This window comes from Cupressus sempervirens, chromosome 4 (genome assembly GCF_028749045.1).
Source record: "Cupressus sempervirens isolate cs-2001-9-10 chromosome 4, ASM2874904v1, whole genome shotgun sequence".
Lineage (NCBI taxonomy): Eukaryota > Viridiplantae > Streptophyta > Pinopsida > Cupressales > Cupressaceae > Cupressus > Cupressus sempervirens.
The window spans coordinates 458064201-458086094 of record NC_143121.1 but is presented as its reverse complement, the minus strand read 5'-3'; positions in this window follow the sequence as shown (position 1 = coordinate 458086094).

Here is a 21894-nt window from a genome sequence, read left to right as displayed (position 1 = left end):
TGCTATGGGTCGAAGGGGTTCATAGTTTGACCTATAACCCCCTTCGACCCATTACATGATGAAATATGTCCTTAGGGTCCCTAGGACCCCTAAGGACATATTAGAATACTTTGTATGGGTTGAAGGGGTTCATAGGTTGACCTATGACCCACTTTGACCCATTACATGATGACATATGTCCTTAAGTGTCCTAAGGCCCTTAGGGACGTATTAGAATCTTTTGTATTGTTCAAAGGGGGCCATAGGTTCACCTATGATCCACTTTGACTGATAAGGTGATGATATATGTCCCTAGGGGTTCTAGGACACCTAGAGAAATGTTAGAATCCTTCATATAGATCGAAGGGGGTCATGGGGTGACTGATGACCCCCTTTGACCCATTACATGACGACATATGTTGCTAGGGTTCTTAAGAACCCTACGGACATATTAGAATCCATCCTATGGGTCGAAGGGGGTCATAGGTTCACCTATGACCTCCTTTAATGCATTACATGATGACATATGTCCCTAGGGGTCTTAGGACTCGTAGGGACATATTAGAATGCTTCCTATGGGTCGAAGGGGGTCATCGGTTGACTTATGACCCTTTTCGACCCATTACATGATGACATATGTTCCTAAGGTTCCTAAGACCCCAAGGGACATATTATAATGCTTCTTATGGGTTGAAGGGGGTCATAGGGTGACCTATGACCCTCTTTGACCCATTACATAATGACATATGTCTCTAGGGGTCCTAGGACCCTTAATTATATATTAGAATCCTTCCTATCGGTCGAAGGTGGTTATAAGTTGACCTATAACCCCCTTAGACCCATTACATGGTGACATATGTCCCTAGGTGTCCTAGGACCCCTAGGGACATATTATAATCTTTTTTATGGGTTGAAGGGGGTTATAGGTTGACCTATGACCCTTGTCGACCCATTACATGATGACATATGTTAGAATCCTTCATATGGGTCGAAGGGGATCATAGGTTGACCTATAACTCACTTTGACCCATTAAATGACAACATATGTCCTTAGGGGTCCTAGGACCCATAGGGACATGTTAGAATCCTTCATATGGGTCAAAAGGGGTCATGGGGTGACCGATGATCCCCTTCGACCCATTATATGATGACATATGTTCCTAAGAGACATTTTAAAATCCCTCATATGGGTCAAAGAGGGTCATGGGGTGACCGATGACCCCCTTCGACCCATTATATGACAAAATATGTCCATAGGGGTCCTAGGACCCCTATGGACATATTAGAATCCTTCGTATGGGTCAAAGGGGGTCATAGGTTGACTTATAACCCATTTCAACGCATTGAATGATGAAATATGTGACATGTTTGAATCCTTTATATAAGTCAAGGGCGTCATTTGGTGACCTATGACCCCCTTCGACCCATTAAATAATGAAATATGTCCCTAAAGGTCCTAGGACCCCTTGGGACATATTAGAATGCTTCCTATGGGGTGAAGGGGATCATAGGGTGACCTATGACCCCCTTAGATCCATTACATGATGACATATGACCCTAGGGGTCCTAGGATCCCTAGGGACATATTAGAATGCTTCTTATGGATCAAAAGTGATCATAGGGTGACCTATGATCCTATTCAACCTATTACATGAGGACATATGTCCCTAGAGTTCTTAGGACCCTTAAGGACATATTATAATCTTTCATAGGGGTGGAAGGGGTTCATAGGTTGACCTATGACCCCCTTTGACCCATTACACTATGACATATGTCCTTAGGGGTCTTAGGACACCTAGGGACATGTTAGAATATTTTATATGGGTCAAAGGCGGTCATGGGGTGACCGATGACCCCCTTTGACCCATTGCATGAGAACATATGTCTCTAGGGGTCCTAATACCTGTAGGGACATGTTAGAATGCTTCATATAGGTCGATGGGGATCATGGAGTTAACTATGAGCCCCTTCGACCAATTACATGATGAAATATGTCCCTAGGGGTCCTAAAACTCCTAGGGCCCTATTATAGTGCCTCTGATGGGTCAAAGGGGGTCATAGGGCAACCTATGACCCCCTTCTACCCATTACATGGACATATTAAAATCCTTGGACACATTACATGATCACATATGTCCCTAGGGGTCCTAAGACCCCTAGGGACATGTTAGAATCTTTCATATGGGTCAGAGGGGGTCATGGGGTGACCAATTACAAACTTTGACTCATTAGATGATTACATATGTCCCTGGGGGTCCTAGGACCCCTAAAGATATGTTGAAATTTTTTATATGGGTCGAAGGGGGTCATGGGGTAACCAATGACCCCCTTCAACCCATTACATGATGACATATATCACTAGGGGTCCTAGGACCCCTAGTAACATGTTAAAATTTTTCATATGGGTCAAACGGGGTCATAGGTTGACCTATGACTCAGTTCAACCTATTACATGATGATATATGTCCTTAAGGTTCCTAGGACACCTAGGAACATAATAGAATGCTTCTTATGAGATGAAGGGCATCATAGGGTGACCTATGAACCCCTTCAACAAATTACATGAGGACATATGTCCCAAGGGGTCTAAGGACCCCTAAGGACATATTAGAATAATTTTTAAGGGTCGAAGGGGGTCATAGGTCTACCTATTACCTCCTTAGACTCATTACATGATGACATATGTCCCTAGGGGTTCTAGGACCCATATGGACATATTAGAATCTTTTCTATGGGTCAAAGTGGGTCATACGTTGACCTATTAGCCCATTTAACCTATTACATGGCGATATATGTTAGAATCCTTCTTATGAGTCGAACAGTGTCATAGGTTGATCTATGATCCCCTTCGACCTGTTACATGACAACATATGTTCTTAGGGGTCCTAGAACCCCTAGGGACATGTTAGAATCATTCATATGTGTCGAATGGGGTTATGGGGTGACCTATTTCTCCCTCCAACCCATTACATGATGACATATGTCCCTAGGGGTTCTAGAACCCCTAGAGACATATTATATTTTTTCGTATAGGTTCGAGGGTATCATAGGTTGACCTATGACCCACTTTGACCTATTAAATGATGACATATGTCTCTAAGTGTCCTCAGACCCATAGGGACATGTTAGAATTGTTCATATGTGTTGAAGGGGGTTATGGGGTGACCTATGACCCTCTTCGACCTATTACATGATGATATATGTCCTTAGGGGTCTTAGGACCACTAGGAACATATTAGATTCCTTCGTATTAGTTGAAAGGGTTCATTGGTTGACCTATGACCCACTTTGACCCATTAAATGATGGCATATGTCCCTAGGGGTCCTAGAATTCCTAGTACAGGTTAGAATCTTTTATATGGGTCGAAGGTGGTTATTGGGTGACCTATGACCCCTTGGATGCATTACATGACAACATATGTCCCTAGGGGTCATAGGAACCCTAGGGACATATTAGGATCCTTCCTATGGGTTGAAGGGGGTCATAGGTTGACCTATGACTCTCTTCGACCCATTACATGATGACATATGTCCTTAGGGGTTGTTGGACCCCTAAGGACATATTAGAATGCTTCTTATGGGTCAAATTTGGTCATAGGTTGACCTATGATCCCCTTCAACCCATTAGATGATGACATATGTTCCTATGGGTCCTAAGACCCCTAGGGACATACTAGAATGCTTCTTATGGGTCAAAGAGGGTCATTGGTCTCTTCAACTCATTACAAGATAAAATTTGTCCCTAGGGGTCTTAGAACTGCTACGGACATATTAGAATGCTTCTTATGGGTCGAAGGGAGTCATGCGATGACCTATGACCTTCTTCAACCCATTACATGATGACATATTTTCCTAAGGGTCCTAGGACCCTTAGGGACATTTTAGAATCCTTAATATGGGTCAAAGGGGGTCATAAGTTGACCTATGACCCCCTTCAATGCATTACATGAGGACATATGTCCAAAGGGGTCCAAGGACCCTTAACAACATATTAGAATCCTTTTTAGGGGTCAAAAGGGTTCATAGGTTGACCTATGACCATGTTGGACCCATTACATGATGACATATGTCCCTAGGGGTCCTAGGACCCCTAGGCACATATTAGAATCCTTGCTATGGGTCGAAGGGGTCACCTATGACCCGATTCGATTGATTACATAATGACATATGTTAGAATCCTTCCTATAGGTCGAAGGGTGTCATAGGTTGACCTATGACCCCCTTTGACCCATTACATGATGACATATGTCCATAGGGGTCCTAGGACACCTAGGGACATTTTAAACTCATTCATATGGGTTGAATTGGGTCATGGGGTGACCAATGACCCCCTTCGACCCATTACATGATGACATATGTCCCTAGGGGTCCTAGGACCCCTAGGGACATATTAAAATCCTTTGTATAGGTCGAAGGGGGTCGTAGGGTTACCTATGACCGACTTCAACCCATTAAATGACAACATGTCTGTAGGGACCCTAGGACCCCTAGGGACATGTTAGAATCCTTCATATGCATCGAAGGGGGTCATGGGGTTACCCATGACCTCCTTCAACTCATTACATGATGAGATATGTCCCTAGGGGTCCTAAGATCCTTATAGACATGTTAAAATCTTTCATATGGGTCGAAGGGTGTCATAGATAAACGTATGACCCCTTTCAATCCATTACATGATGACATATGTCCCTAGGCATCCTACAACCTCTAGGGTCATATTAGAGTGCTTCTTGTGGGTTGTAGAGGGTTATAGTGTGACCTATGACCCCTTTTGACTCATCACATGTGGACATATGTCCACAGGGGTCCTAAGACCTCTAAGGATATATTAGAATATTTCTTAAGTGTCAACCTATGACCCCATTTGACCCATTACATGACTACATATGTCTCTAGGGGTCTTAGGAACCCTAGGGACATATTAGAATCCTTCCTATGCATTGAAGGGATCTATGACCCGCTTAACCATTACATGATGACATATGTTGGAATACTTGCTATGGGTCGAAGGGGTTCATAGGTTGACCTATGACCCCCTTCGACCCATTATATGACTACATATGTCCCTAGGGGTCCTAGCACCCCTAGGGACATGTTAGAATACTTCATATGAGTTGAAGGAGGTCATGGAGTGATCGATGACCCCATATGATCCATTACATGATGACAAATGTCTCTAGGGTCCTAGGACCCCTTATTACATAATAGAATGCCTCATGTGGGTTGAAGGGGATCATAGGGTGACCTATGATAATTTTTGACCCATTACATGATGACATATGTCCCTAGGGGTCCTAAGATTCTTAAGGACATATTAGAATGCTTCCTATGGGTCGAAGGGGGTGATAGGGTGGCCTATGACTATCTTCAATCTATTACATAAGGACATATGTCCATACGGGTCCTTGGACCTCTAGTAGCATATTCAAATACATTATATTGGTTTAAATGGGTCATAGGGTGATCTATAACCCCCTTCGACCTATTAAATGATGACATATTTCCTTAGGGGTCCTAGGACCCCGAGGGACATATTAGAATGCTTGCTATGGGTCGAAAGGGGTCATAGTTTGACCTATAACCCCCTTTGACCCATTACATGATGACATATGTCCCTAGGGGTCCTAGGATGCTTAGGGACATATTAGAATGCTTTGTATGGGTGGAAGGGGGTTATAGGTTGACCTATGATGCACTTTGACCGATTACATGATGAGATAGGTCCCTAGCGGTCCTAGCGCCCTTAGGGACATATTAGAATCCTTCATATTGTTTGAATTGGGCCATAGGTTGACCTATGATCCACTTCAATTGATTAAGTGATGACATATATGTTAGAATCCTTCATATGGGTTGAAGGGGGTCATGGGGTGACCGATGACCCCCTTTGACACATTACATGATGACATATGTCGCTAGGGGTCCTAGGACCCCTATGGACATATTAGAATCCATCCTATGGGTTGAAGGGGGTCATAGGTTGACTTATGACATCCGTTAACCCATTACACGATGACATATGTCCCTAGGGGTCCTATGACCCCTAGGGACATATTAGAATACTTCCTATGGGTCGAAGGGGGTCATGGGTTGACTTATGACTCTTTTTGACACATTACATGATGACATTTGTCCCTAGGGGTCCTAGGATCCCGAGGGACATATTAGAATGCTTCTTCTGGGTTAAAGGGGGTCACCGGATGACCTATGACCCCGTTTGACCCATTACATAATGACATATGTCTCTAGGGGTCCTAGGACCGCTAGTTATATATTAGAATCCTTCCTATCAGTTAAAGGTGATCATAAGTTGACCTATGACCCCCTTAGACCCATTACATGATGATATATGTCCCTAGGGGTTAGAGGACCCCTAAGGACATATTAGAATCCTTCATATGGGTCGAAGGTGGTCATAGGTTGATCTATGACCTCCGTCGACCCATTACATGATGATATATGTTAGAATCCTTTGTATGGGTCGAAGGTGGTCATAGGTTGACCTATAACTCACTTCGACCCATTAAATGACAACATATGTCCATACGGGTCCTAGGTTCGCTAGGGACATGTTAGAATCTTTCATATGGGTGGAAGGGGATCATGGCATGACTGATGATCCCCTTCGACCCATTACATGATGACATATGTTCCTAGGGGACATTTTAGAATCCTTCATATTTGTCAAAGCGGGTCATGGGGTGACCGATGACCCCCTTCGACCCATTAGATGAGAAAATATGTCCCTAGGGGTTTTAGGACCCCTTGGGACATATTAGAATATGTCCTATGGGTCAAAGGGGGTCATAGGGTGACCTATGACCCCCTTCGACACATTACATGATGACATATGACCCTAGGGGTCCTAAGACCCCTAAGGACATATTAGAATTCTTCTTGTGTATCGAAGGCAGTCATAGGGTGATCTATGACCCCCTTCAACCCATTACATGAGGACATATGTCCCTAAGATTCTTAGGACCCTTAGGGATATATTATAATCCTTCCTAGGAGTCGAAGGGGTTCATAGGTTGACCTATGACCCCGTTCGACCCATTAAATGATGACATATGTCCCTAGGGGTCCTAGGACACCTAAAAAAATGTTAGAATCCTTAATATGGGTCGAAGGGGGTCATGGGGTGACCGATGACCACCTTCGACCCATTGTTTGAGAACATATGTCCCTAGGGGTCCTAGGACCCGTAGGGACATGTTAGAATGCTTCATATGGGTCGATGGGGATCATGGGGTTACGTATGATTCCCTTTGACCAATTACATGATGACATATGTCTATAGGGGTCCTAGGACCCCTAGGGACATATTAGAATGCTTCTTATAGCTTGAAAAGGGTCATAAGGTGACCAATGATCCTGTTCGACCCATTACATGAGGACATGTGTCCCTAGGGGTCTTAGGACCCCTAGGGACATATTAGAATCTTTGGACCCATTACATGATCACATATGTCCCTAGTGGTCCTAGGACCCCTAAGGACATGTTAAAATCCTTCATATGGGTCAAAGGGGGTCATGGGGTGACCAATGACCCCTTTTGACCCACTACATGACGACATATGTCCCTAGGGGTCCTAGGACCCCCAGGGACATGTTAGAATCTTTCATATGGGTCAAAGGGGGTCATGGGGTGATCGATGACCCCCTTTGATGCATTACATGATGACATATGTCCCTTGGGGTCCTAGGACACCTGGGGACATGGTAGAATCTTTTATATGGGTCGAAGGGGGTTGTGGTGTGACCAATGACCCCTTTCAACCCATTACATGATGACATAGGTCCCTAGGGGTCCTAGGACCCCTAGGGACAAGTTAGAATCCTTCATATGGGTCAAATGGGGTCATAGGTTGACCTATGACCCCCTTCTACCCATTACATGATGATATATGTCCTTAGGGTTCCTAGGACCCTTAGGAACATAATAGAATGCTTTTTATGGGATGAAGGAGGTCATAGGTCTTCAACCAATTACATGGACATATGTCCCAAGGGGTCAAAGGACCCCTAGGGACATATTAGAATTGTTTTTAGGGGTCGAAGGGGGTCATAGGTCAACCTATGGCCCCCTTGGACCCATTACATGATGACATATGTCCCTAGGGGTCCTAGGACCCCTATGGACATATTAGAATCCTTCCTATGGCTCAAAGGGGGTCATATGTTGACCTATGACCCCATTTGACCCATTATATGATGACATATGTTAGAATCCTTCCTATGGGTCAAACGATGTCATAGGTTGACCTATGACCCCCTTCGACCTGTTACATGATGACATATGTCCCTAGGGGTCCTCGAACCCCTAAGGACATGTTAGAATCATTAATATGTGTCGAATGGGATCGTGGGGTGACCTATGACCCGCTTCGACCTATTACATGATGACATATGTCCCTAGGGGTCCTAGGACCCCTAGGGACATATTAGATTCCTTCGTATAGGTTGAAGTGGGTCATAGGTCAACCTATGACCCACTTCAACCCATTAAATTATGACATATGTCCTTAGGTGTCCTAGGACCCATAGGGACATGTTAAAATCGTTCATATGTGTCAAAGGGCCCTATGACCCCCTTCAACCCATTATATGATGACATATGTCCCTAGGGGTCTTAGGACCCCTAGGGACATATTAGAATCCTTCATATCAGTCGAAAGAGTTCATTGGTTGACCTATGACCCACTTCGACCCATTAAGTGATGACATATGTCCCTAGGGGTCATAGGACCCCTAAGGACATGTTAAAATCTTTCATATGGGTCAAAGGGGGTCATGGGGTGTCCAATGACCCTTTCGATGCATTACATGACAACATATGTCCCTAAGGGTCCTAGGACCCCTAGAGACATATTAGGATCCTTCCTATGGGTCGAACGGGTCATAGGTTGACCTATTACCCCCTTCCACTGATTACATGATGTCATATGTCCCTAGGGGTTTTTGGATCCCTAAGGACATATTAGAATGCTTCTTATGGGTCGAATTTGATCATAGGTTGACCTATGACCCCCTTCAACCCATTGCATGATGACATATGTCCCTATGGGTCTTAGGACATGTAGGGACATATTAGAATGCTTCCTAAAGGTTGAAAGGGGTCATAGGTCTCTTCGACTCATTATGTGATGACATTTGTCCCTAGGGGTCCTAGAACTGCTAGGGATATATTAGAATGCTTCTTATGGGTTGAAGGGGGTCATAGGTTACCCATTACATGATGACATATGTCCGTAGGGGTCCTAGGACCTCGAGGGACCTATTAGAATGCTTCATATGGGTCAAAGGTTTTCATAGGTTGACCTATGACCCCTTTCGACCCATTACATGACAACGTATGTCCCTAAGGGTCCTAGGACCCCTAGGGACATATTAGAATCTTTTGTATGGGTTGAAGCGGGTCATAGGTTGACCTATTACCCACTTCGACCCATTAAATGATGACATATGTCCCTAAGGTTCCTTGGATCCCTAGGGACATGTTAGAATCCTTTATATGTGTCGAAGGGGGTCATGGGGTGAACAGTGACCCCCTTCGACCCATTACACGACAACATATGTCCCTAGGAGTCCTTGGACCCCTAAGGACAAGTTAGAATATTTTATATGGGTCAAAGGTAGTCATAGGTTGACCTAAGACCCCCTTCGATCCATTACATGATGACATATGTCCCTAAGGGTCCTAGAACCCCTAGGGACATATTAGAATGGTTGAAAGGGATCATAGGTTAGCCTATGACCCCCTCCAACACATTTGATGACAAAATATGTCCCTAGGGTCCTAGGACCCCTACAAACATATTCTAATTGATCATATGGGTCGAAAGGGGTCATAGATTAATTTTTTACCCCTTTCAATACATTTCATGAGAACATATGGATTGTATGGATTGAACCTATGACCCCTTTTTACTCATTTCATGCCAACATATGTCCATAGGGGTCCTGGGGCCCCTAGGGACATATGTTGTAACATATAATTTAATATAATTTATTTTATATTAGAATATAATCTAATATAATTCATATTATATTATATTAAAATAAAATATAATATAATAAAGTATAATATGAATATATTATAACACAAACAAAAATGCCATTTATAATAGTTAAAACACCTCACATGGATCATGGATGGGATAATGAGGATCCTTCATCAACTTTTAATCCATACCCTCCATTTTTAATTATATTTCTTTATATATTTAAGCAAGAGATATCATATACCTAATATATTAGGTATCCGATTAGGCTTGGTAATTATCGAGCCACTTTAGTCAACTCAAAAAGAGTGATTTCTCCCCATTTAGGTGAATTTAGGACTTTGATGAGGTACCTGGCAACTTTTAATATGGCCAAATTTGTTAAAATAAAAAGGGTTTCTTGAGGATGTTCTCAACTTTCCAATGATATAATTGATGTCAAAATATGAATTTTATAAGTAATTATTATTTATTTCTAAATGAAGGTATTTATAAAGTGTTGATTTAAATACTAATTGAAAAGTAGCTATAACTTTCAAACCATAAAACATGTTTGAAATCTAAAACAAGTGTCACATTCTATGATTTTCCTACTACAATAATAATTAAATAATTTTGGTAATGTTTTGAATTAGCTAAGATGGTCAGCCACGAGCGTTTTGTTTTAAAATATTGTAGTAGAAAATTCATAATTAATTTTTTTTTGGAATAAAATTACCCAAAAATATGTGTCACATCTAGGCATGAATCTACTTCTTATATCTAGAATCTTATTAAAAATATATTATTATATGATTGTGATTAAGGTGTTCAAACATACATCTACTTCTTATTTTTGTCCTAAAACTTTTGTACTACTGCGTTAGAATACAATTTTTTGACTAATTAGTTTAAATTATTTTCAAACAAGGCCTAGTAGTATAGGAACTACATTTAATTTCCTACAGATTCTATTCTTACAAATTTTTAATATAATTTTGATAACTATTTCAAAATTGCATGTCAAGTTGATATAAGCCTAATTTTTAAATTTTAGATTGTCACTTAAGGGTATCATTTGGCCCACCATGATCCTCCACATACCCACACCTATATTGGCGATGCAATCAGTAAAAGAGTTGGCTTCCCTATTGTATGGAATTCTTTTATTTTATTTTCTGAAATGTATTTAAGATAGGTCTTTCCTCTTTTGTGATTACTTCCACAATCCACCTGGGGGAGGAATTTTCATTCAAATAGTTTATAATTTTTTTCAAGTCTCCCTCAACCCACACTTGTTACAATTCACATCTTTATCAAGTTTTATAACAAGGAGGGGCCCATTTTACTTGACCACATGGCTAGATCAAATTCCAAGTGGACAAGAAACAATGCCAACAAAGTTATGATATGAGTCCCTAATTATTCCCCCACATCTAGCTTCCACATGGGTTCCTTTGGCCATCCCATCAAAGTTGGCCTTGAACCAACCATTAGCAAGACAAAACCAAGTCATGCTCTCTCTTCTTATTTAAATAATGTTCTTAAAATCAAAATAATAAAGAAAGCAGTATGCTCGGAAAGAAATCATCATTGAAGTCGATATTCTTCCTGATGATGAGGAAATTTTCCTCGATTCCTCTTATAGATTTTTTGTTACTCACCCAAGTCAGGGCCTCCTTGTCCCTATAAACCAAATGGTTCCTTTATTTCTATAATTTCTAGCATATATGAGGAGTAGTATTCTATGCGATCTTGGTATTGTCATTCAATGTTAATAAATACCACTATTTGACAAAATCTTCCACTCTTCCAAGAAAGATCCAATTGGTATTCTAGCAAACAAGAAAGTGATCCTAAACCTCATGAGCATATGAAAAATTAGAGAACATGCTAGAAACCATCTCTTGATCCATTTTGAAAGGGAAAAATATATTCACCAAATTGAAACCCCTTTTGCAAATATTATCTAACAAGATGATTTTATTTTGAATCATAATCCAGAAGAATATAACAACTTTCAGGGTGATACCTTTCATCTAGCAAGTCATCCAGTTGGGATTGGCTTCCTTAGGATTGAGAATAAAAAATAATTAATCAATAGAATAATGGGCACTAAGGTGGATACCCCAGATCATGGAGTTTAGGATTTCTCCATTGACTTTCAGGTGTTGATATTTAATTGAATTTGTTGCAAGTTGGGATTAGTCAACATAAGATTCACCCAGTTACAATTCACCCAATTTTTAGAAATTGGACTACCATAAATAATTTTACATTGATCTATGGTTTTTGAATCCTTAATCTTATCACTTAGGGTCCTGTTCAACATCCATCTATCCTCCCAAAACTAGATCTTTCTACCATCTCAAGCATCTTCTATCTTGTACCCTTGTTGGTCACATGTTTGCATTCTTAAATAGATCTCCAAATGTATGACCCACCTTCCACATTAGGAGCACTCAAAAAGTCCTCCATGAAAGGGTATGAAAACAAAAAAATTCCTCATCATAAATTTATTTCATTCCCTTTCCTTATAATAAATTCTAAATATCCACTTTTCAAATAGATCCATGTTCATCCTTTTATTTAGTCTTATACCCAAGCCTCCAACTTTCTTTGGATTGTATATTTTACCCCACATAATAATAGATGTTATGTTCCTTTCTTGCACTCTCAAACATAAAAACTTCTTTTGAACCCTTTCAATCAACTCAATGTAGTTGCTTTGGATTTTAAAGAGGCTTAAAGCATAAGTGGGGAGATTTTGCAAACAAATTATAAGAAGGGTAATCTTTCGAGCTTGAATAAAGGCATTTCTTTTCCAACTAGCTAGCTTCTGATTGAATTTGTCAATCAACCCTTTCCAAAAGGACTCTGGGGGCTTAAGGTAGAGAGGGAGACCCAAATAAGAGATTGGAGGAGAGAAGATAGGACAACCAATAATTTTAATAATCAATGGGAGTGATGAGGAAAAAGATAACTTTTGTCCCAATTGATCAATTGACCCATAGAAAAATACTAGGTATTGCTTGAGTTGCTTTCAAATTATTGACTTCATCGATATTTGACTCCCCCATAAGAATGGTATCATCCAAATATTTTTCATGGGTGCAAGAGTGGGGATGAGGAGAGGGATTAAGACCATTAATTGATCCTTCAAAACCTAACTTAAACAAGAATCTCCCAAGAAGTCATAAAGGATGGAAAAAAGGATTGGGGAAATAGGATCTCCTTGTCACAAACCATTTGATATTAAGAAGAATATAGAAAAGGAACCATTAACAATCACTACCAAAGAGGGGGTGAAGATCAGCTAGAAAATGGTCTAAATGCTTTGAATACCAAAATCATGAGCCCTTAGGATCTTCAGAAGACAATTACAATCCACTCTATCATAGACCTTAGATAGATCCAATTTCATACAAAAGCCTTACTTCTGTGATTTATATAAGGAATGAATGTTCTCATGAATCATAATAATAGAACCCAATATGTTCCTTAAAGGAACAAAACCATTCTACTAGACATTAATTATTTCTAGAAGAAAGTTCAACAATCTACAAGTGATCACTTTAGAACTTATCTTGTAGAAAGAGTTGCAAAGGCTTATTGGTCTAAACTGATCCACAAATTCTGAGCCTAAGATTTTGTAGATCAAAACAAGAAATGTGGAATTAATTTCTTTCAATAGGGTATGGGCACAAAAAATGGGATACGGAGGATGGATATCATTCACCATGGCCCTTAAGAAAGTATAGTTATAAAATAATGTTAGAAATGCTTTACAATAACTGGAGGGGAGGTTGAATTAGTTATTCAAGGTCCAAATTTCCTATTCAAACTTTTTCACTAAGTGTAGTGAGCCCATTCAACCATTCATTCATTGAAGCATTAACTTTTCTAATCAAAAAGTTACTATAAATCAACATTTAAGCATAACACATAAAAGATCAACACATAACATAATGATTTACATGGAAACCCAATTTGGGAAAAACCACTAGTAACATGCTACTCAATTCTCACTCTTTTGAAGTGATGCCCTATGAAGGGCCTATCCCATTAAAGGCTTACAATGCACTATTAAATGTGACCTAGTTAAAGGATTTAACCACTCTATTAGAAGTGGGCTTGGTTAGAAGACTTTAGAACATTCACTTGGAATGCCACCCTATTAAAGGATTTACAAATGGCTGTTAGGCCAACTTAAGTCCATAGAATTTTCCCTCTATCATAATTGATACAATTTCTAGAGAGTAACAATTAGAGATTTTGACCTGATTACAACATACAACTTAACTTGCAGATCTCAGATCACTTCTTAGCTCTTCACATTGCTTGGCCTTCAATCTCTGTAACTCTTGACAACTTGCCCTCCTTTCAAGCTTGGTCTCCTTGAGTCTTCATGCTCAGTGTACCAATGCAATCATCTCTTCTTGACCACTTGTAGAAGTAGACCCTCTATGATCTTCCTTCTCCTAGATGCCTCCTTCTAACCACTTCGCAATTTGGCTCTTTAGTAGCAGCATTTGCTTCTTGGTCTGTGACTCCTTAAATAGAAGTCTTGGAGTTCCTTTCCCACTCAATTATTCCATTATTTAATTTAAATTCATATGGATTGAGTAGGATTCATTGTATCTAACCCATATTTTGTTTCCTCAAGAAACTTCTTGAATAATCCTTTTTGAATTCGTCCAAAAATGGTTTACATAGAATTCTATGCCACTAGCTCATCATCCTTATCATCCAACTAGTTCACAAAATTCAAGACAAAAAAATTGTTGGCTCAAATTTGGAGAATCTTTGTCATTTAAAATAATGCAGTAGCTCAGCACTATTGAAATACTAGTGCTCAAAAAATACTGTGTTACTCAACATCAACTATGTTTATCTTGATGCTCAACACTTGAAGTTCACTCAGCACCAACTAAGATTTTATAATGCTTTGCACATGATACTTTGATCAGCATTTGAAGATCACTCGGCACACACTAGAATTTCCCGTTTCTTGGCTCCAATTAGCTTGCTTGGCTTGAACTAGTTTTCTTGGCACCCACTAATGAACTTAGTTTAAGCTTTGTAGTCAACTCATTACAACTTCTTGCTCCAATGTTTCTAAGTGTGACCAAGCTTTGTATCTTTGAGTATGTTATCAATACATCATTTAACCATTGTCTTAACTAATCCTTGCACTTTATTACTACATCATAACTCAACCTTTCCCTAAGGTACTTTTGTTACATCTTGTTGATCAAATCCTCTTCATCAATCAACTAAGTGATAGTATTTGGATCTTATAAGAAAATTTCATTCCTACAAGTAGCAAGTCTAACATCAATAAAAAAACAATGATTGAAAACATTCTATTAACAATAATCTCCCTCTTTGATCTTCAATCTTCTACTCACAATGATCTTTTCAATTAGATTTCCAACAATCTCCCTCTTTAGCATTGATGGAAAACAAAACTAATCAACCATTAGACTAAACTATTTAACCACATGCTAACTAGGTTAAAACAATAAGTCAAATGCCAAAAAGTAATTATATCACCATTAGTTTTCACATCTCCCTCTACTATTTTGATTGCTTCATTTCTGCTTCTCCCTCTTAGTTGTTGTATCCTTGTTCTTTGTTTCTCTCCCTCTGTATTGCTCATCTTCTTCTATTCTAATCAACTTCTTCATCTTATCCTATCATCTTTTGATTATTTCTTTGTACTTGTCCCTCTATCTTCATTTGATCAAATTCTGCAATTTCTTGACATTTCTCCCTCATTCTTTTGATTAAATGTTGTTGATCAGTTTCTCATTACTTCTTCCTCTTTGAAAACAATGCCAAAGACATATTAGCCTCTTATCATGTAAGTGTAGTATTTTTAGGTTCATTCAATTTCTCCCTCTATCACCTTGCTTGTGACTGATTTGAAACTTCTATACTTTGATTACTTTAGGCATGAATCCTAAAGTAAACATTCTCTGCATCAATGTGTAAAATCTTCAACAATTGGCTGATTTGATGCAAGGCAGTCTTTCTTTTGCTTCAAGTAGCCTTGGCTAGGGGTATCACCCCTAACTTACCTCTAAGATACTCAAAAGTATCTTTAGGTAGTGCTTTTGTGAAGATGTCAGCAATCTATTCCTTTGAACTAACATATTCCATCTTCACTTGTTTGTCTTCCACCAACTCTCTTACATAGTGATACTTAATTGCAGTATGCTTGGTCTTAGTATGCATTATAGGGTTCTTTGATATGTTGATAGTACTTGTATTATCACAATAAAGTATCAAAGGAACATTTACCTCTTGAATCATACCTTGCAACAAATGTTTGATCCATACAATATTGGTGCAATTTATAGAAATTGCAACATATTCAGCTTCAGTAGTGGACTATGAGGTACAACTTTTCTTTTTGTTTGTCCATGTAATCAACCTTTTTTCCAAAAAAAGTGCTCCTCCACTGGTGTTTTTTTTGTCATCAGTGTTACCTCCTCAATTTGCATTAGTGTAGGCTTTCAGTTCAAACTTTTCACTTCTCCTATAGTACAAACCAAAGTCATCAGTTCCTTTTAGGTACCATAGTATTCTCTTTACTGCCATCGGGTGATTTTCTCTTGGATTTGTAGAAAATCTTTCTATTCCAATAGCTAATGTAATTTCTAGTCTACTATGTACAACATATTGCAACTTTCCAATCATTGATTTATATATTGTCTGATTTACTTCAGCTGATTCATCATTCTTGGATAACTTGTGTCTTGTTCCCATTGGTGTGCTAACTTGTTTTGAATCTTCTAATCCAAATGTCTTAAGTATCTCCTTGATGTATTTTGATTGGATCAAAAATATGTCATGCTTCAATTGATGTACTTGTAATCCAACAAAGAATTTCATTTCTCCAAAAATTGACATCTCAAACTCATGCTTCATTTGATCAGCAAAATCTTTGCAAAGAACATCTTTTCCTCCAAATATTGTATCATCAACAAAGATTTCAGATATGAAAATTTCTTTACCTTTTTTAGCTTTGATGTATAAGTTTTTGTTGTCATCTGTTCTCTCAAATCGTTTCTTCAGAAGATATTTGTTCAATCTCTCATACCATGCTCTTGGTGCTTGTTTCAACCCATAAAGTGCCTTGTGCAGTTTGTAGACCATATCCTGGTTCTTATCATCAACAAATCCCTCTTTTTGTTCTATGTAGACTTCCTCTTCTAGTATACAATTTAGAAAACTAGAGTTGACATCTATTTGGTAGACTTTGAAACCTTTGTATGCACCATATGCAAGTAATGTCCTTACTCCTTCCATTCATGCAATAGGAGAAAATCTTTCCCCATAATCTAGTCCTTCTTCTTATGCATAGCCTTTGCAAACAAATCTGGCTTTGTTTCTTGTTATCTCGCCATTCTCATCAAGTTTTTTTCTAAAGACCCATTTAGTACTAATTACATTCTTGTCAACTAGTCTAGGAACTCGGGTCCAAGATTTGTTCTTCTCAATTTGATCTATCTCCTCTTCCATAGCTTTATACTAGTCATCATCTTGTAGTGTATATTTCACTATATTGGGTTCAACCTTGCTCCATAGACATGATTCATTCTTGAGCCTATTTCTTGTCATTGGCCTGGCATCCTTGTCACCAATGATATGATCAGCAGGGTGATGCCTTCTTACATATTTGGCTAACCTTGGTTCTATCCTTCTTTCCATGTTTGATCCTTCAACTTTAGAGTCATTTTGTCCTTCTTCATCTGGTATTTCATCATCTCTCTCATGTATACTATTTTTAGAATCTGAATGTGTATTTCATATATTCTGCAACTTAGCTTCTTAATGTAGCTCAGCATTCACTAGCTATGACTCGACTGATACTAAAATTTGATGTTGATTCCCAACTTAATTTGCAGCATTGTCTTCAACAATAATTCCTTCATAGAAGTATACAAAAGTTCTATAATCTTTTTATTTCTTGGACTCATCAACTTGAACTTCTACATGCTCATCAAAATTTACTTTTGCACTCTCCACAATCTAATTAGTGTTAGTATTCAAAAAGGTATATGCTTTTCTTCTAGTAGAGTATCCAAGGAATATGCCTTTATCACTTTTTGCATCAAAATTTCCATTTCTAATGTCTTTAAGAATATAGCATTTACAATGAAATACTTTGAAATTTTTTACATTAGGTGAGTGACATACTATAGTTCAAAAGGTGTCGCATTTGTACCTTTCTTGACTTGAACTCTATTCAGTGTGTAAACAACAGTACTTACAACTTCTCTCTAGTACTTTAGTGCAACATTTTTCTCCATCATGAAGTTTCTAGCACAATCAATCATTGATCTATTTTTTCTTTCAACAATACCATTCTGTGGTGGAGTCCTTGGTGCTGATGTTTGTCTTTTGATGCCTATATCATTGCAGAATGTTTCAACTTTTTTTGATGTAAACTCATCTCCTCTGTCTGACCTTAGAAATTTTAGATTCTTTTCTATTTCCTTCTCAAATCTAGCCATATACCACTTAAACATTTGAAATGCATCAGATTTTTTCTTTAAAAACATAGCAGTCATCATCCTTGAATAGTCATCTACAAATAGCATTATGTATCTGTCTCCTAGGTAGCTTTGCACTTCTATTAATAGACTACATAAGTTTGTATGAACTAACTCTAGTACTTCTTTGGAAGTGTATGTTTTTCTTTTGAAACTATACTTAGTCATCTTCCCTAGTTGACATTGTTTGCACATTGTGTTTTCAGGTTTCTTCAATTTTGGCAACACTCTAACGTTCTTCTTTTTGGTGATGTTGATCAGATTATCAAAGTTAACATGACACAACCTTTTGTGCCATAACCACACATCATCAAGTCTAACAAAAAGATAGGTTGCATCTTCCATATCTAAGTAAAATAGGGTACTCCTAGTTTGTTCACCTTTTCCTATTAGATTTCCATCAATATCATAGATCTTGCCAGTTTTGTTTCCAAACTCTACTTTGCCTAACTATGATACACTCAATAGGTTGTATTTCAATTCTTCAACATAATATGCATTATCACATGAAATTTTCTCTATGAGTTTAATACAGCCTTTTCCTTTGATTTGACATGGAGAATCATTGCTAAATCTAACACTATTTCCATCATATTGAGTAAAGGTAATGAACTTACTTATATCTCATGTCATATGATGTGAGCATTCACTATCTATGATCCACTTGTCATTCTTGTTCACACAGGTAACCAATGTTGTTGCTTGATCTTCATCTTTATCTGATTCATTGTTCATGTCCACACAGACTACTTCCTCATCATTCTCATTAGAATCTTCTTTAACAATGTAGCATCTTTTTCCTTTTTCCTTGTAGTCTTTACTATCATCTTCTCTTTTTTTCTTGTACTTGCTTCATTCTTTGTAGTTATTCTTTTATGTACACCTTGCAGCAATATGACCTACTTCATTGCAATTGAAACATATGATAGGGAGCTTACCTTTGAATTTACCTTTGCCTCTATGGAATTTCCTAGCTAGTAGTGCTTCTAACTGTTCCACATCTTCCTCATTTGCACTACTATCACTAGATACATGTCTCCTCAATGTCTTTTATTGCCATCTTGGCCTTGAAAGTAGATTCAAGATTCTCAAGTTTGTAGTTATCAAAGTTGGACAATTCAAATATAGTAAATCTTCCCACTATTCCTTCAAAGGTTAGTGTGTTTCCTTGTACACATCTTAGCTCTTGGATGGCTGAAACTCTAATAACATAGATAGGGAGAACAGTTCTTAAATATTTGTTGATGACAATTTCTTCTTCCAATTGACCACCTAGACTTCTTATTGCACTTTCCACTTCTTGTATTCTAGCAACATATTGAGTAGCATTTTCTCCTTCCTCCATTTTCATATCATCAAACTTTCCTCTTGAGATTTCTCTCTTTGCTCTTTGTACATTCTAATCTCCTCCATAGATATCTGATAAGGCTTTCCACATCTTGAATGTAGTGTCACAATTTTTGATGTCATCATATTCTGCATAGCTAAGTGCAGAGGCAATCTCCACATTTCTTGATTGTGCTCCTTCCTTTTGCTCAAATCATCTGCAGTAAGAGGTCCAACTAGATTTACATGTTCTATTCCAATTGATTTTTGTGCATAATCACCTATTAATCCAAGGTCCAATTTCATCAGACTCTTCCATGCAAAATTTTTTTCTTTGTTGAGCTTAGTAACTTCTCTCTTGGACATCTTGATCTTCTTGCTTCTAGTACCTTGAAACTAAATCAGTAGATGCCTCTGATACTAATTGTTAAAAATGCTTTAGAATAAGTGAGAGGGGGGTGAATTAGTTATTCAAGGTCCAAATGTCCTATTCAAAATTTTCACTAAGTATAGTGAGCCAATTCAACAATTCATTCATCGAAGCATTAAATTTTCTAATTAGCAAGTTACTATAAATCAACATGCAAGCATAACACATAAAAGATCAACACATAACATAGTGATTTACGTGGAAACCTAATTTGGGAAAAACCACTAGTAACATGCTACTCAATTCTCACTCTTCTAAAGTGATTCCCTATGAAAGGCCTACCCTATTAAAGGCTTACAACACACTGTTAAATGTGACTTAGTTAAAGGATTTAACCACCCTGTTAGAAGTAGGCCTGGTTAGAGGACTTTAGAACATTCACTTAGAATGCCACCCTGTTAAAGAATTTACAAATGGTTGTTAGGCCAACCTAAGTCCATAAGATTTTCCCTCTATCCTAACTAATACAATTGCTAGAGAGTAACAATTAGGGATTTTGACTTGATTACAACATACAACTTAACTTGTAGATCTTAGATCACTTCTCATCTCTTAACATTGCCTGGCCTTCAATCTCTGGAACTCTTGACAGCCTTCCCTCCTTTCAAGCTTAGTCTCCTTGAGTCTTCATGCTCAGTGTACTAGTGCAATCATCTCTTCTTGACCACTTGTAGAAGTAGACCTTTGTGCTCTTCCTTCTCCTAGATGTCTTCTTCTAACCACTTTGCAATTTCCCTCTTTAGCTATAGCATTTCCTTCTTAGTCTATGACTCTTTAAATAGAAGTCTTGGAGTTACTTTCCCACTTGATTCTTTCATTATTTAATTTCAATTCATATGGATTAGGTAGGATTCATTGTATCTAACCCATGTTTTGTTTCCACTAGAAACTTCTTGAATGATCCTTTTGAATTTGTCCAAAAATGGTTTACATAGAATTTTGTGCCACTAGCTCATCATCCCTATCATCCAACTAGTTCACAAAATTCAAGACAACAAATTTTTCAACTCAGATTTGGAAAATCTTTGTCATTTAAAATAATGTAGCAACTTAGCACTATTGAAATATTGGTGCTCAGAAAATACTATGTTACTTAGCATCAACTATGTTTATCCTGATGCTCGACACTTGAAGTTCACTTGGCACCAGCTAATATTTTCTAATGACCAATACATTATACTTCGCTCGACACCTAAAGATCACTCGGCATCTGAAGATTAGTTGGCACACACTAGAATTTCCTATTGCTCGACACCCACTAATGAACTTAGTTTAAGCTTTGTAGTCAACCTTGTTACAACTTCTTGCTCCAATGTTTCTAAGTGTGACCAACCTCTATATCTTTGAGTATGTTATCAATACATCATTTAACCATTGTCTTAATTGATCTTTGCACTTCATTACAACATCATAACTCAACCTTTCCCTTAGGTACTCTTGTTACATCTTGTTGATCAAATCCTCTTGATCAATCAACTAAGTGATAGTACTTGGATCTTATAAGAAAATGTCATTCCTACAAGTAGCAGGTTTGACATCAATGACAAAAAAATGATTGAAAATATTTTGTTAACAACAATCTCCCTCTTTTGATCTTCAATCTTTTACTCAA